The following is a 9,537-nucleotide window of genomic DNA, read 5'->3' as shown; positions in this document are numbered from 1 at the left end:
AGGACAGAGAAAAATGGAGAGAGGAGGGGAAGACAGAGGGGGAGAGAAAGATAGGCAGTGAAGCAGGTCTGCAGGTGTCTATCTTTCTCTCACCCTGTCTTCCATTCTTCTCTTCTTCCCTTTGTCCCAGCTGCATCCACAGCAGCACCATGGAGCCCTGAGGCCCGCGCCCTGAGACCCTGTCGCCCCCTGTCACATTGAGTAGCATAGCATCGCATCACCCCCAGGCAGCATTGAGCCATGCCGCGTTGTGTAGCACCCATAGGCCCCAGTGCTGGGGCCTGGGCCCTGCGCCCAGAGCGCCCAGCAAGAACTGTGCGGAGTCCCTGTGTGGAAGTACTGCTGGGGACTCCCCAAGGTGCTGTGCCAGACAGCAGCCAGTGCCAGGTCCATAGTGCTGGAGCCTATCTAGTGAGATTCCTCCAATTCCAAGTAAGTGGCCCCTGGTTCCTGTGCCCTTGAAGGCTGGGTTGTTGTGCCCACCTGGGAAGGTGCTGGGTGGGGTGAGGGGCAAAGTCGGGGTACAGCCGCAGAGGGGCCAGCACCCCCGGACCCAGTACCCCGGGACAGGCGCACCCCTTAGAGGTGGCTGCGCACCCCCCCAAACCTCCAGCACCCAGCGGCCTTGAGCAGGGCGCTCCCCGAGATGGAGCCATGCGCACCCCCGGCAGGGGCGCACCCAGAGGAGGTGTCCGCGAGCCCCCAGACCCCGCACCCCTGGCAGGGACACCCTGGAAGGGTGGCTGTGCGCCCACAGATCGTGCTGCTTTTGGCTTCCGTGAGCGTGAGCGTAGGGACCCCGCCGGAGAGTCTGGGCAGCCGGCCTTCCCTTTCCTTCCTCCTGGGAGAGGGGTCCTAGGTCCCTGGGCTTCACCCAGCGTGTCAGTGCTGGTGGCACCAAGTGCCCCGAGGGTGAGGACCCGCCAGTGCAGCTGGAGTCCGGGCAGTGCGCCTCCCGCACACCCCAAACGCCCTGGCAGGAGGGGACCCCGGAACCCACCGACCTGGCTTCAGGGGCAGCCAGGTCCAGAAAACTTTCCATGTGTCCGCCCACCCGAAATGTGCACCCGCTGTCCTTCCTCTCGGTGTGGCCCACGACGAGGTCCTCGGGGTACGGCTGTTTGGAATCCTGAACTTCGAGTTTGGTCTGGGGAAACATGGCGAGCCAAGCTCCCAAATTAGGGTGAAGGAGGCTGGGGCACGGGGTGCGGGTCCAGGTTGGGGGTCTCCTCGCACTAATAGAACTGGAGTGTTTTCTCTGCCTTTGTCTCTCTCAGAAGAGACATGCATTTCAGAGGGGTGCCCCAAGCCAGCTGGCTCCAACCCTTGTTGAGCCCTGGGCCCGGGCTGTGGATTGGGTCTGGGCTGAAGGTCTGGCACTTTGCAACCTGCTGGTCCTGGAGGGCACTGCCAACACCCACCCCCAACCCCCCTCGTCCTGGTGGCCTGGGCCTGGCAGGGCTCCGTGTGTGGTGGGGGGTGGGCAGGGGTCGCCTGGGGTTCTTGTGTCTGTGGGGACAGTCCTGGGGAGACTGCAGTCTGCCTAGTCACACAATGGGGCAGCCAGGATGCTGGCAGGTGGGAGCTGCACTAGGAGCCCCACAGAGCCAGGCAGCAGCCGATCTTGGAGCTGGGTAGGAACCGCGGTTTTTTTTAAAAAAATGAAATTAAAAAAATGAAATTAAAAAAAGGAAAAATGTTATTTATTAATACAAAAAAGAGAAGCAGAGCATGAATATGGCACATGCAAATCTGGGGATTGAATTCAGGACTTAATTCGTACAGAGCCATTGCCCTAGCCATTCTGCAATTCTAAAGTATAAATAGGTTATTTTATTTTTGTTGTTGTTGTTGTCACCAAGGTCTCATTGTCTCCCTTTCTTTTTTTTTTCTTGTCTATTCTTTTCCACTCTTTTTAATTTTTATTTATTTTTCCATTTTGTTGCCCTTGTTGCTTAACATTGTGTGCTGATTAATGTCGTTGTTGTTGGATAGGACAGAGAGAAATGGAGAGAAGAGGGGAAGACATAGAGTGGGAGAGAAAGACAGACACCTGCAGACCTGCTTCACCACCTGTGAAGGGACTCCCGGGCAGGTGGGGAGCCAGGGGCTAGAACCGCGATCTTTCCTCTGGTCCATGAGCTTTGCGCCATGTGCTCTTAACCCGCTGTGCCACTGCCTGACTCCAACTGTCTCCATCTCTTAACACTTTTTAAATAAGATTATAATATAGTCCTAGCTTCCATAGTACATATACTAAAATTGGCATGATACATAGAAGATTAGCATGGCCCCTGCTCAAGGATTACACACAGATTCATGAGGCATACCATATTTTTTCAAAAAAAGGATTATAAAATATATGTACACACATATAAATAATTATAATATTTTAAAGAGCCAGTTAATGCAACCTGGGAGGCGGTTCAGTGGCAGGAGATCTGGATTTGTATGTGTGGGATCCCAGGTCTGTCTGAACTCTGGTTCTACATATGCTGAAGCTCTTTTAAAAGATTTATTAATCAGTGAGGGAGAAAGGGAGGAGAGAGAGAGAGAGAGAGAGGAAAAACACTATAGCATCAGTCTGGAACATGTGATGCTGGAGGTAGAATTCAGGACCTCATGCTTGAGTCCAAAACTCCAACCACTCTGCCAGCCTCCAGGACTGCAGATTGGCTTTTTTGAATAAAATCATGGTAATATTGTTCTCTTAACTGTACATATTTTAAATAATACAAAGTCTTTTTAAAATTTTTTCTCAAATATTGTGCCTGGGGATCAATCCCACCCAGAACCTTGCACCTGCATGGGACAGCTGAGAGGCCTCCCTGCCAGTCTCCATTCTGTATCCTTTAAGAGAGGGAGACATGCAAAGCACTGCTCCTCTATGCAAGGAGTCCCGCCCATTGCCTGCCTGTGATTTCACTTGCAGTGTGGAGGATCAGACCCCCAGCCACATGCTATGCTATGTTTTCTTTTTAAGAAACAGACAACCTGCGCCTATATTTAGGTGGGTAACTGGACTCAACAGTAGGCCAGGCCCACTTAAAATCCAAATTCAACAAATTTAGAACCAAGGCAAAGGAAAGAACAGTCACTATAATTTTTTTAAGACACTGGGTAGCTTCTTTGCATTGGTCTCTCTCTATAAACATGTTATTTTCAACATCTCTGTATTGATGATTGAAGTGGGTCAAGCTGACTTAGTTCTCCTTGAGACAGACAACGTGTGTATCTACATTTGGGTCACAATACCCTGCTGTATGTTGATCTTTGAAAGTAAATGAATGTGCTGGGGTGGGATTGGGAGGCAGAACTTGGAGAAAGAATCATCCTCATCAATAGGTGTTGCTACATTCAGCCTTCATATAGGAAACACCTCAAGATATCAGTATCAGAGCAACCATTTACAAGTATTTTTTCAAGATTTATTTTACTTTACTTGTTTATTGAATAAAGACAGAGAAACTGAGATCGTAGGGGGAGGTAGAGAGAAAGACACCAACAGCATTGCTTAACCGACTGTGAAGCTTCCTTCTTTACAGGTGAGTCAACAGTTATTACATCTTAAGCTAGGTATCATTTCTTCCTTTCTTTCTCTCTTTTTCTTTTTAATTTCTTTATTGGGGAATTAATGTTTTACATTCCACATTAAATACAATAGTTTGTATTTGCAGAACAATTTCCAGTTTTCCATATAGCAATCTATGTATCATTTCTTTTCTTTCTTTTTTTTGTTGTTATTGGATAGCGACAAAGAGAAATTGAGAGAGAAGGGGGAGATAGAGAGGAATAGAGACAGAGAGACACCTGCAGACCTGCTTTACTACCTGTGAAGTGACTCCACTGCAGGTGGGGAGCAGGGGGCTTGAATTAGGATCTTAAACAGTCCTTGCTCTTTGTGCCATGTGGGCTTAGCCCACTGTGCTACCTTCTGGCTCCCTTAGGTATCATTTCTAAAGCCTGTTAAATCTAAAATGTTCTTAACCTTTTGTAGTAATTTCCTGATTCATGTTTGCTTGTCGTAAATATCTTGGTTCTGTTTTGTTTGCCTTGTGGGAACTCCCATCTGTCTTTGGTCTTGGTAATTTTCCAGGGCTTGTAGTTGAATGCCAGCAAGGACGCTCCCAGATAAAAAAAAAAAACAAAGAAATCGCTCTGCATGTGCTTCGAGATAGGCTTTACCAGAAGATTATAGAGAAAGACGTGTCGACAGCAAAATACCAGAAGAATGCAGGTATATATGTACATTTAAATAAAAGAAAAAAAGAAAGGTGGGGGTCAGGTGGTAGTGCAGGAGGTTGAGTGCAGGTGGTGCAAATCACAAGGATTGGTGCAAGGAACCAGGGTTGAGTTCGTGGCTCCCCACCTGCAGGTTGTCTCTTCATAAGTGGTGAATCAGGTTTGCAGATGTCTTATCTTTCTCTCACCCTCTATCTTCCCCTCCTCTCTCGATTTCTGTCTGTCCTATCCACAATGACATCAATAACAATAATAATAACCATAATAATGATAAAACAACAAGGGCAACAAAATGGAAAGGAAAAAAATGATTTATTTATTAATGAGAAGGTGTGAGGGAAGAACTAGAGCATCACTGTGACCTATGGAATGCCAGAGATTAAACTCAGAACTTCATGCTTGAGAGTCCAATGTCTTATTCACTGCACCACCTGTCAGGACACTGCGGATAAGATTTATTTAGTAGAATAACTTAACAACTGTTCGAAGAGTCATTCTGCACATGCCTTACATATGGGAGTCCCTCGGATTGATTCCTGGCACCACTGAACAGCAACACAGACACAGCAAGCCAAGTTCAGTGAATGGTAGATCTATGCTTAGGTCTCTATCTCAAAATCATAAGCATTGAACTGAGAGGTAGCTTATTGGTAAATTGCATACTGCACATGCATAAGGCCCCAAGATTGATCCCCAGCATACAGAAGTTCTGAGTGGTGCTCTATCCATAAAAATAAATAAACGAAGGGGTCCAGAGCTTGCTCCCCCAGTAGAGTGCACATCACATCACCATGCTTGCAGACCTGGTGTTGAGCCCTAACACAACATGGGAGCACCAGGCATGATGGCAGGTACTGTGATGTTTCTCACATGCTCTTTATCCCACTTTTTCTATTTCATTTTTAAAAAATTTTAAAGTCAATTTTCATTTATATATATTAATATATTTAGTTATTATCGGACAGAGACAGAGAAATAGGGAGGGGAGGGGGAGATAGAACAGGAGAGAGACAGAGAACCACCTACAGCCTTGCTTTACCACTTGTGAAGCTTCCCCTACCCCCTGCAGCTTAGGACCAAGGGCTTGAACCTGGTTCCTTATGCACTGTAATTTGTGTGCTTAACCAGATGCACCACTGCTGGCCCCCTGTATATTTTATTCATTTATTATTTCCTGGATAGAAATTGAGAGGGAACAGAAGATCTAGAAGGGGAGACAAAGAGAGACACCTGCAGTGCTACCTCACCACTTGTGAAGCTTCTCCTCAGCTGGTTGTATCTTGGGCTTGAACCTTAGTCCTTGTGCATTGTAACATGTGCACTCCACTGGTTACGCCACCTCCTGGACCCCATTTTTTCATTTTTAAATTTAAAAGGAGAAAACAACTGTTGACAACAGTAGAATTATGTAAGTATGAAACTCTGGTGTAAGTATGAAACTCTGGCGTACTAAAATACATCAATATATTCATCTTTTTGTAAAGGTCACTTTGTGAGTGCACATGTTATAGTGTGAGAGGACCAAGGTTCAAGCCCCTGATCCCCACTTGCAGGTGGAAGCTTCACAAGCAGTGAAACAGTATCTTAATGTGTCTCACTTTCTTTTGCCACTCTATCTCCCCTTTCCATCTCCATTTCTTTCTTTCTTACGAAGCAAAAAGAAAAAAAACTTTTTTAAAAGGTTTCTTTATATTAAAAATGTTTTTTCATTATTCTTGACCAAGTAAAAATCTCAGGACATATAGAAAATATGCTCCGCTGTGAATAAGAAATAACTTGAATGTTTAGGCTCTCTCTGTGTGTGCCAGAAGGGGTTTGCTAAGAAGTAGTGGTTTTTAAATGCAAATTCCTATCTTCAAGTCTACCTACTGATGCTCCTCTGCAATCTGAGACCATCGCAGGCAAGGGATAAATAAATTATTTGCACTGTCACTTACACTACGGCAGGCTAAAACAAGCGTAGGGAAAGTGGAAAGGCCAAAAGTAGGGAAAACTAAGATATCTAAATCAAAGTGACTTGTGACAGTTATTATAATGCTTACTGTTATGCAGCCCACTTTTCCTAAAATGCTACAAGGTTTACTGCAAATAACTCAAAAACATGGGTTTTACTTTTGTTTGTAAAGATTTATTTATTAATGAGAGAGATAGGGGAGAGGAAGAAGGAGAACCGCAGCATCACTCTGACACATCTGATGCCGGAGATCAATCTTGAGACCTCACACCTAAGAACCCCAAAGCTTTATCCACTGCACAATCTCCCAGACAGTGGCAGCATTTATTTTTATTTTTTTTATATTTATTTTATTTATTTATTCCCTTTTGTTGCCATTGTTGTTTTATTGTTGTAGTTATTATTGTTGTTGTCGTTGTTGGATAGGACAGAGAGAAATGGAGAGAGGAGGAGAGATAGACACCTGGAGATCTGCTTCACCGCCTGTGAAGAGACTCCCCTGCAGGTGGGGAGGCGGGGTTCGAACCGGGATCCTTATGCCGGTCCTTGTGCTTTGCGCCACCTGTGCTTAACCTGCTGCGCTACAGCCCGACTCCCGGCAGCCTTTACTATTTATAATTTAAAATATTATGATACTTTGCTCACTTAAGAGGCAAAAGATTTATACAATCTGAAGAGAACAAGAGTATACATACTTTGCTTATTTAAATGATACATACACTTTAGTAGAACTTATACATTTGAATAAAACTACATACATATGTAATTCAAAATCTAGGAAATAGAGAAAAATGAAGTGGGGGGAAAACCCTTTCCTGACCCTCGACCTTAGACTCTATCAGTAGTATGGTGTTTTTAAATGAATTTTCCCTTTTTAGTTGCCCTTGTTTAACATTGTTGTAGTTATTGATGTTGTTGTTGTTGGATAGGACAGAGAGAAATGGAGATAGCAGGGGAAGACAGAGGGGGAGAGAAAGACAGATACCTGCAGACCTGCTTCACTGCTTGTGAAGTACCTTTCCTGCAGGTCCGGGGAGCTGGGGCCAGAACCAGGATCCTTCCACTGGTCCTTGCACTTTGCAGTATGGTTTTGGCAGAGATATTTATTTCTGAACCCATAGGGATTTGTAATAAATTTTTGTAATAATATGTTTCATTTTAAAACTTGAAAGTATCTTAATTTCCATAAAAATTTCATAAAAATGACCTTTAAACCAATTTTCTCTTTAGACAGTTATGATACAAATCCTGAATAGAAATAGCTTGAGGAAAAAATTTGAGTTAACACATTAGTAAACTTGCTGGAGAACGGACTGATGAGGGTAAAATATAGTTTTTTATTTATTTTAATTTCATGAATTACAAAAGGTGGTAGAGGGGCACAGAAGCAGCACTCTAGCATATGCAGTGCTTGGGATTGGACTCAGGACCTAAAATTTAGAAGCTCTAAGTTCTTCCATGGTGCAACCTACCCATCTTCAGAGATATTTTTCTTTTGTTTTGTTCTAAAGATCTTATTTATTCATTAATGAGAGAGAGAGAGGAGCAGGGAGGATCTGCACGTTACTCTGGTATATGTGGCACCAGGGATTGAACTTGGGACCTCATGCCTGAGAATCCTATACTTTATCCACTCTACCTCTTCCTCCCAGTACCACTGATAATTTGGCTTTGATTGGAATTGGAACTACTGAAGAAGCACTATTGGGTGCTGGGTGGTAGTGCAGCGAGCAGGTTAAGCGCACATGGCACAAAGCTCAAGGATAGGGGTTGGGATCCCAGTTTGAGCTCCCCACCTGCAGGGATGTCACTTCACAAGTGGTGAAGCAGGTCTGCAGGTGTCTGTCTTTCTCTCCCACTCATTGTCTCCCCCCCCCACCCTCAATTTCTCTGTCCTATCCAGCAACAATGATAAACAAAAAGAACAACAAAAGGCGGGGGGAGGGGTGATGGCCTGCAGGAGCAGTGGATTTGTAGTTCAGGTAGAAAAAAAAAGAGAAAAAGAAACACTCTTACTCCATAAGTAAACCTGAGATAACAAGAGTCTTAAACAATTAAATTCCTTCCACTCTTGCTCTTTGTCAATTGTATGTGCCTGACGTTCAGAAATAGAAATCCTTAGAAAAGAATTTGCGGTGCCTTTTCCATTGTAGTAAAAATAGTAATTATATTAAAATGTGAATTCCTTTCTATCTCTGCACAGGTTGGAACAAGAACCTAGTCAGAAAGAATCCAGACCTACAGTTTCACCCAGAATAGTGTCACTGACCACAGGGTAGGATATGAAGTCCATGATATTAAGGTAATATTACTGAATGTGCTTACTGTATCTTTGATTTATTAAGGAATCAAATTTTGGGGCCTGGTTTATTAAGGAATCAAATTTGGGGGCCTGGTTTATTAAGGAATTCGGGGGGCTGGTTTATTAAGGAATTAAAATTTGGGGGCTCTAGCCTGTATCCTTAGGCTGATCCTTGTGCTTTGCACCACCTGTGCTTAACCCACTGTGCTACAGCCCAACCCCTGTTAATATTCTATTATCTTCCTTTCCTTCTTGGCTTGGTCCTTTTATCTTGCTTGTAAATCTGTCATCTGAACTGAGAAGGTTGAAAGAGGAGGGGAGGGGGCCCACTGAGGTGGAAGGATCCAGGGCCACATGTATGCCCTGCCCACTTCACTCCCAGGTCAGACTGGCTTCCTCTGCCCCCTGGAGCCTGTCTGTGCATGTGTGTGTGGGGGGGGGGGGCTGGGGTGTTTACAAGTGTTTCCTGATGCTAGAACAGTCTCGTTGGAGTGTGACTGCTAACTGCTTTTTGGCAAGATACTATTTTAAATAGTCCTGGGGTCCTGATTGTGGTACACCTGGTTGAGCACACATGTTACAGTGCACAAGGATCCAAGTTCAAGCCCTTGGCCCCCATCTGCAAGGGGAAAACTTTTTGAGTGGTGAAGCCGTGTTGCAGGTCTCTGTCTCTCTCCCTATCACCTACCTTCCCTCTGAATTTATGGCTGTTTCTATCCATTAAATAAATAAATATAATAATAGAAAAATTAATTTACATGACAGAAGTCTACATCAAATTGGCATTTGAAATAAGAAAGCTCTTTTTTGAGGTCCCCTGTTACAGAGCACATGAGTGGAAACAAACTGCTTCTGGAAAGCCTGTTTTTAGTAGCTTAACTTTTTCCTTTCTTTAATTTTCTTTTGTTTTTAAACTATCTTTATTTATTGGATAGAGACAGCCATAACTTGAGATGTGATGGAAGGGGGAGAGAGAGGGAGAGAGAGACAGAGACACTTGCAGCCCTGCTTAGTCACTTTTGAAGCTTTCCTCCTGCAG

The 9,537-nt window shown here is 44.5% G+C and overlaps 1 non-coding gene across 1 annotated transcript; it reads left to right on the top strand.

Annotated features, from left to right (window-relative positions):
• Nucleotides 1–2,232: 2,232 nt before the first annotated feature.
• LOC132540018 (U6 spliceosomal RNA) lies at nt 2,233–2,339 on the top strand. The gene has a single exon (XR_009551303.1). It is a non-coding gene; the product is annotated as a U6 spliceosomal RNA (small nuclear RNA).
• The last annotated feature ends 7,198 nt before the right edge of the window (nt 2,340–9,537 follow it).

The sequence above is a fragment of the Erinaceus europaeus genome, chromosome 8 (assembly GCF_950295315.1).
Source record: "Erinaceus europaeus chromosome 8, mEriEur2.1, whole genome shotgun sequence".
Classification (NCBI taxonomy): domain Eukaryota; kingdom Metazoa; phylum Chordata; class Mammalia; order Eulipotyphla; family Erinaceidae; genus Erinaceus; species Erinaceus europaeus.
This window is presented reverse-complemented; position numbering and strand designations above follow the sequence as displayed.